General features: G+C 32.2%; 1 long non-coding RNA gene across 1 annotated transcript; it reads right to left on the reverse strand.

Moving 5' to 3' along the window:
* Positions 1-2,510: 2,510 nt before the first annotated feature.
* Positions 2,511-7,667, reverse strand: LOC121132475 (uncharacterized). The gene is made up of 2 exons (XR_005869339.2): positions 7,470-7,667; positions 2,511-4,880 (listed from the first exon to the last, which is right to left on the reverse strand). It is a non-coding gene; the product is annotated as an uncharacterized lncRNA (long non-coding RNA).
* Positions 7,668-7,979: the final 312 nt, after the last annotated feature.

Raw genomic sequence — 7,979 nt, forward strand, 5'->3', positions numbered from 1 at the left:
CATTATTTTGCAACATCAGTCAAAACAAGGAGTAACTGCTTTCAAATCGACCTTATTTTTTTGTACAGGTAGTCTTTGCATTTTAAATGTATGTACACTCGCAAAAAAAAAGTTTGGAAAAACATACTTTTCGTCATTTTCATCAATGTTTATGACTTTATCAATATTTTTACTTTAACAGGATAAAAATTGTTATGAAAAAAATAGATCCATTAAATTTTTTTTTTTAATTATTTTTCTATAAAAATCGAACTGTTTTGGCCAGGCTTAATTTCATATGTAATGTTTCTCTCTGGCAAGTATGAGAGATTTGTAATAATTACTTCAGAATGGTTATCATTCTTCCTCGAAGACGAAGCCATTCCTTCTGGACAAAGATTAATTATTGGAAGGAAGTTTGTTTTACAACAAGACAAATATCAAAAACTACCATCCAAACTCTGCAAAAAAAAAACTTATTGGAAAAGAAAAAGTATGTCTTTTTTTTAATGTTTATTTATTTTATAGATATTTAGTGTACTTTTATAACTGAAAAGATTTAAATTGTCTTTGGGAACTAATTTTAAACTACAATGTTTACTTTTATTTTTACTAACTGTATTTTCCCAATTTATTATGATGTATTTTTTATATTATTTACTTAAAAATAAAGACCTTAAAAAAATATCTTTGGACCAGAATCGATCCATGTTATCTGCACAGAACTTTTGGTACATGGCGGACGTGTGAGAGGGGGCGCCGTCCTGAGACCACACATAGTTACCCTCAGGTAGTTAGTCTTCAGACATGGCAAGATGGTGTATCTAAGCACCTCATAGTAGGCCTCCTGGCCGATTTTCTGTCCAGCCTTGAGAAAGAAGAGCGGCATCTTCTTTCCATCAGAAGCCACAACGACGAGGACCATTTTTTGGGTCGGACATTTGGTGTGGTAAACCCCTTGGACCTGTTCTTTTCTTTCCAAAAGCCAGCGGTCGTTCCGGTGGTTATAGAATTTATCAAAAGTGAAAATCTTCTTGTCCGAGAAAATTTTCACAATGGACCCATTTTCCCTCAGTCAGAAGATGGAGTGTGGTCCTTGTGAAAAAAGATATGATTTATAGCTCTCCTGATGGTCCTAGGAGCCACAGAGAAGTCGTTGGCGAGGCAATTCATCGACTTAGTGGGATCTTCCTTTATATTCTTCTCCAAACTTATCAAGAACTTTGTATCCCTCTTTAAATTATGTCCTTCTCTTCCTGATATCCAAGAGAGGTCTTCTTCATTTTCTTTCATCTTGGCCAACTTAAAAACCAGGCTCCTAGAAAACTTAACAATGCCCATAATCTACATCACATCAACTCCAGTATCTAGGAGATCTGAGATGCAGAGCTTTTTTCCTTGTTGCTCGCTCATGATGATGATATTACTAAATGATTAGAATAGTTTGTCTTTGTAAAAAGGATGGCGGAAACAGAATATCAAGAAATATTCACTAAACCTTTTTATAATGAGAAAATAAACGTTAATGAACAGTCCACGTTTTGCTGTCCTACCCTGTATACCTGCGGTAGTACCAGCATTGCTCGGAGTAATAAAGCACTGACTAAAATACCTATTTCTCTTTAAAAATATAGAAAATAACTCCCCAATAAATCATCAGTGTTACTCTCCGTCTTTCATGAGACCACTCCCATGTAACTACTTAATATAATAATACTTGTATCAATTCGTATGACATGTTCTTTCCCCAAAAATAAAAGAAGAATAATAAGAGTTTGAGAAAAAAATAATATTATATTGTGAGTACTTTTGTCTAAAGCAGGGGTTCCTAATGTGGGGGTTGCAGGACACAGCGGAGGGATCGCAAGATGATTTTCAAAAAAAAAAATGTGTATATAATTTAAACAGACATTACTTTGAGTGTCATCAAAACTTAAAAAATGATCGATGTACATTTTTTAGCATGAAAAAGTATTTCCTAGGAGATAGTGCTCCACAATAACATAACCGGATACGCCCCTTTTACCGCCACAACTAATCAGCTGTGGTCTGATAGTGAAGATGTGCTTATTGAACTTTCATGTGAGCATAATCTTAAAACAAATTTGATTATAAAACACTTGACGAATTCTGGGTTTCTGTATAGAATGATTACCCTCTGCTGGCTAATGCCTCTTTAGATTTACTTATACCATATGGATCAACTTATTTATGTGAGAAAACTTTTTCTATATTAAGTTATATCCAACATAAGTACAGATCGCGGCTTGACGGAAGATGATCTTCGAGTTACTGTGTCCAAAATTAAACCTAGAATATACCTGCTTTACTCAATGCACAATGCACATCCGTCACTTTAAGACCTTGATTCGTTTATAGACCTAACCGAACATCCACAGCCTGTAATGTTATTTGTTTATGAGTATCAATCCACTCAAAAGAGAATTAATATTATATAAATTATTCCAAGAAGTACATATTTATATGGTTGATTTTATATTTATAATATAATCAATTATTTTTTCGCCGTATTTCTTATTTTGGTAAATCGAATTGTGAGTTATTAAGAGAGAACAAAACTTGCATCTTACTTGTATAAGAACTCTTCAAAAGAGAACTGTATTTTTCATGTTCAATGAAGGAATTTTAAATGAACTTTTTGAAATGTTAAAGATAAAAACAAGAAGTATGTCTGACATTGATAGGAAATCTTCTTTAACGTTAGACGAGTGCTCGATAAAAGTTTCCTCTCGATTATGATGGTAAGAGGGGCTCCATAATGGGTGAATCAACTTTTCCTTATTCAGAAGAAAATGCCACTAAAACACTAGTTTATATGCTCTCGGGAGTGTCCACAGTTCGATGGAAACAAGTCATAGCATATTACTATAGGCCAAATTCTTATGACGGAACAAACTACGGTTCAATAATAACTGATATACTTAAACTGCCCCATGAAGCTGATTTTTTATCAATTATGGAAAATAATCTAATGGTATAAATAAAATGAATAACCCAGCAAATTATAATGAGAAACTTTATTTTTTTTTCTGATCTTCACATTCAATTAAAATCTTTTATACACCAATGACATAATTTTACCTGAAGATATTGTTAAACATTTGCTTCAATGACGTTCAGTAATAATTAATCAATAAAAATTATAGTCAACTAGTACAATATATTTGCTGGTATTACAGCCATTTAAAAATTAAAAAATAAAACTCAATCGGCTATTCATTGAAAAAATCCGATGATTTTTCCAGATATCATGAAAATTTATATCGATACTATTTCCATTAAATATTTTGTTTTTCGCTGATAAATAATACTACTCATATTTTATGTCTCCAAATTCAGATTATATTCATTCGTGGATTGATAAGTCTTAGGAAGCAACCCATTTTCTTCGACCATGATTGTTCCGCAACAAAGGAGCTAATTTTCAATGTTATTTTAGAATTGTAAAATAATGGATTTTTATTATTGGAATGGTTTCTGATGTGGACCCAATAATATCCGCCTTTGGACAGAATTAGGATTATCTACTGATAAAACATACTTTTCCAATCCATCCAACAAAGGTAAACGTATATATGCATTTGCAAATGTCCCTCATTTACTGAAGTTACTCAGAAATCATTTCATTGATCAGGGCTTTCAATTAAAGGATGGAACTCTCATTTTAATCGAGACAATTAGAAAAGTGTTAGATAAGGCTTATTGGACGAACTAACTCTCATGTTAATGTTGCAGAATCAATAGATCGGTTTCGTTGTTGTTTTTTGTAATCAGTGGCTCTGGAAAGATTTTTGTTGAAAATGCTCCAGTTCATTTTCAAAATGACGATTACTTTCATTCTATTATTCAACAAGTCACAGGGAGTACATTGATTTAAAAGAAAATCATGAATCGATAACAGAGGAAAAGTTCGAAGTTGAAGACGAGCCTCTCCGAGCAGCTGACGATCTTCAAAATTTCTGTCACCTTGATATGGGCGTCGAGCAAGTCGGATATCATTTTTCTTTGAACCTCCATCGCCGCTCTCGATTATAATACAATGTTGATTAAAAAAGAAGTTATAATTGGACTATATAATTAGATCATGGAACTTAAAATAGTTTAAAATAAGGGATACGAGCTCTAAACAAGTTTAAAACCTACTGCATGATTCGTTGCCGCACATTGTATATGTATTATTTATGTTATGTAATAAAATGAAAATAAGTCAATATGTTTAATTCAAATTTGCCAACACAAGATATTGTCCAATCATCACCAAATTTTGAAGAGTTGTTTTGAGTCTCAAGACACGAACAAAGGCCAAACACATCCCGTAACATTTTGAAAAAAAACAAAAAAAACAGAGCAAAGCAGAGCGATCACCCTAATAACGATGTAATAGCATATTTTAAATATATTTTAGGCTCAGATATGGGTATAATAAGACAAGGCAATTGAGCGATAAAATTTTGATAGGCAGTGAAGTTTTAAATATGTACTTCTATTTGTTGATCCCATTTTGACGCCCCATAGTTCACCATTTTCCGTAATATTAATGAAAAAATTAAACATAAAAAAAAAAAAGATATTGCATACCTTATTAATTATAAACAAAGGGTCTTAGTCCCACAAATAATATTTAAGAAATTAAGTTTAGCATGTACGTATTTTTTAAACAATTAAATTAATGTAGCCTACCTTAACGTTTTATGATGGTCCCAAAATGAAAGTACTCTCTTCAACGCTTATTTTCCACCACAAAAGCTTATGCAATAGCATGAGGGTCTACATTTAACTTAGTGTATGTGACAGTACTGTAAGTTATGAAGTCTTCTTTGTGTCTTGATTGCCCTGAAAAGTATATATTGACACGAATAATTGAGAAAATGTTCTTTCATCTATCATTGTAGTAATAAAAGCAAAAAATAGTTTCAATTGCACAATTCATGGGCCATGGAACTATATTCAGACTATAGCCCTTAAATAATATATTTTAATATTTGAAACTGCACAAGAAAATTAGTAATTATAGAAAATTTTCAAGTGACATTGTTGGCTGCTTAAACAATGCACCCTCCTCCCCCCCTTTTTTCATTCATATAAGGAAAGTATTGAACTATTGGATGTCAAAACCCATTTAATATATTCACTTGGTACAGTTAGAATAAACAGAGTAGCCGGAGTAAAAAAATTCTTTTATCGGACAAAAGAGCTAATGAAGAAAGGAAGAGGATCATATGTGGAAATATCTTCATCTTCGGGACCCACAGAAATTAGACTAATTAAATGGTTTGATAATAGAATTGTAAATGTGCTGTCTACTTTTGAAGCCAGGCTCATTAGATGTTAAAAGGTACGACAAAAAGAAAAGTAAAACTTGTAATTCTTTTATGGGAGGAGTAGATTTGATGGACTCTTTAGTTTCTTTATATAGTATATGTATATCCATATTTGTAGTAAAAAATGGTACCATAAGATCAAATTTCATTTAATAGATGTTACTATTGTGAACCGCTGGATCCTTTATAGAAGAGATTGCAGCATACTCGCAGCAAACAAGCAGTATGACTTATGTACATAATTTAAAAAATCAAATGGCTAAGAGACTTCTTCTTGGAGGCAAAACTACAAATAGGAAAGGTGGGAAACAATCTTCAAGTTCTTTACAAAATCGAATGGACCTTACCTCCCACTTCCCAGAACCACTTCATAATCAGCAGCGTTGTAAAATGCTGCAATGATCATGAAAAGTAAATGGCAATGTAGCAAATGTAAAATTCCATTGTGTCTTGTAGCAGAGAGGAATTGCTTCTTAATATCTCATACTCAATGAATAAATAATTTATTATCCCTCAATACGTCTGAGTTTATATAGCAAATAATATTATTTTTGAAATTATGTTCTTCTATTTTATAGAAAATGTTACTATTTTTATCATTATGTTCTTACATATTTAAGAAAATAACAATATATTTATTTTTTATTGTTGTTATTTAGCTTATTCAGAACGAAAATATATATTGTGAAAAGAACTTTGTATTCGAATTGTCATTTCAAAAGGACACTTGCAAAAAAACATGTTCCATATCAAAAAATTAGTTTTGACTTTAAGTTAATATATTGACTACATAAATTGACAAATTTAAAATAAAGCTTTATGTAACTTTATTTTATGGTTTTTTTTAATAAAAAAAGACATATTCATAGAATACTACGATAATAAACACTGCTATTTTTATCAAAGTAATATATACTAAAAAGGGTTAAATTTATACAATTATAATTTACTTGGGATCGATTAGGGACAAGAAAAATAGGATTGTAATAGTTAATTTTTATGAACAATATGGAAATAATATTGTAACACGATGTGATAGCATATTTTAAATACATTCTGAGGATATATACATAATAAAACTAGGCAATAGAAGGTTTAAGTCTTTTTATTTGCTATCCCATTTTGACGTCCTATAGTTCATGATTATCTTTAATATTTACATGGTAATGAAATTTGGTAGTTTAGGCCCCCAAAATAACCGACATCAACACTGCTGATGTCACATGAAAATGTTATATACAGAGTTGATCTTATCTAGTGGTATACTTAGTTCATTTTTAATAAATCGGAAATGTATTCGTCGATTGTCTTCCAAATCGGTGAAACCTAGTTTTTGTGACTCAAGATTCCTTATGCAAAGTTTCTGCTCAAATAATAAAAAAAAATGGGAACGAGTAAAAGGAGCAACGTAGGAGTGAAATTTTGAATCTTCTCTTACGCAGCATGTCCCCCATGGCCATGTTCAACGAGCAGGCGTACCACTGTTTATCGTTCCAGGGACATGTTCAACAAAAGCATTGTCTTGGGTGTTGTGCCCAGCACAGGCGAAGTCTGCACTCTATTTTTGAGGCAAGGAAGGAGCGATTCATGCAGATGCTTACATCGAATTTATGATGGATAAGAAAATGCTACATAGGGCTAGAGAAAAGTTTGGGGACAACTTTGTTTTCAATCAAGACGGAGCTCCATGTCATCCACCGTTAAGACCCAGGCCTTACTAGATACAACTTTCAAGACTTTTGGGACTTCAAAATGTGGCCGCCCTCCTATACAGATGCGAATCCCTTGCACGGATCTATCTATGTATGTTTAGAGGGGAGGGTGAGTTCTACTCCTCACTTGAGTGGCCAGTCTCTAGAAGCTGCCATAAAGAAGGAGTGGACCAAGCTCGAGTCTGACTACATAGCTAGTGTAGGTCTGCAAGAGAATTAGGCCTCGTATTGAGACAATTATTAAATGTGAGGGCTCACATATTGAATTTAAGTTATGCAAGCACTATCTTCAGATAATTTTGTTAAATAAATTTCCACACAAAACCTCGCGTTTAAATTTTACTCTTGAAAATTGAAAATAATATAATGTGTACCCCTAAATAAGATCAATGCTGTAGTATGCTTGAGACTGAAATGTATGTTCTAGTATATCTACCTCCAAAACCTTTTTAGGAGCCTCAGTTGTCGGGGCAATCGGATAATTTCTTTTTAAAACCATTAAGAAAGTAAAATGGTCTAATCACAATTTTAGATGTTCGTTACTTTATTGCACAAGTATTTTTCCCTCATAACTAATACAAAACAAAGAAATATTTATTCTCACACTTCCCAATCTATCATTCAAAATATAACTAACTTAAATTTCCCTGCCGTTACTGTTATATTGAGATGTAAAAAATCAATCTAATCAACTTGTTTATATGTTAATCCGGGAGTAGTTATAGATTATATTTGGAAATTGAAATTAAAAAGTAGCACAGAGGAAAAAGTACTTATGGGTAAACGAGTCGATATACTTTGATTAGTTTTTTTTTCTTCATTGGGGGAGAGAAGATTTAAAGAAGGGTTTAAAGATAAAGATTTATTCATGAATAATGGGTGCCCTTTTCAAAAGTAACTCCTACTTTTTCCTTGTGGCCATAATTTCTCAACTTATCAACTAAGT

The sequence above is a fragment of the Lepeophtheirus salmonis genome, chromosome 2, assembly GCF_016086655.4.
Source record: "Lepeophtheirus salmonis chromosome 2, UVic_Lsal_1.4, whole genome shotgun sequence".
In the NCBI taxonomy this organism is placed as follows: domain Eukaryota; kingdom Metazoa; phylum Arthropoda; class Copepoda; order Siphonostomatoida; family Caligidae; genus Lepeophtheirus; species Lepeophtheirus salmonis.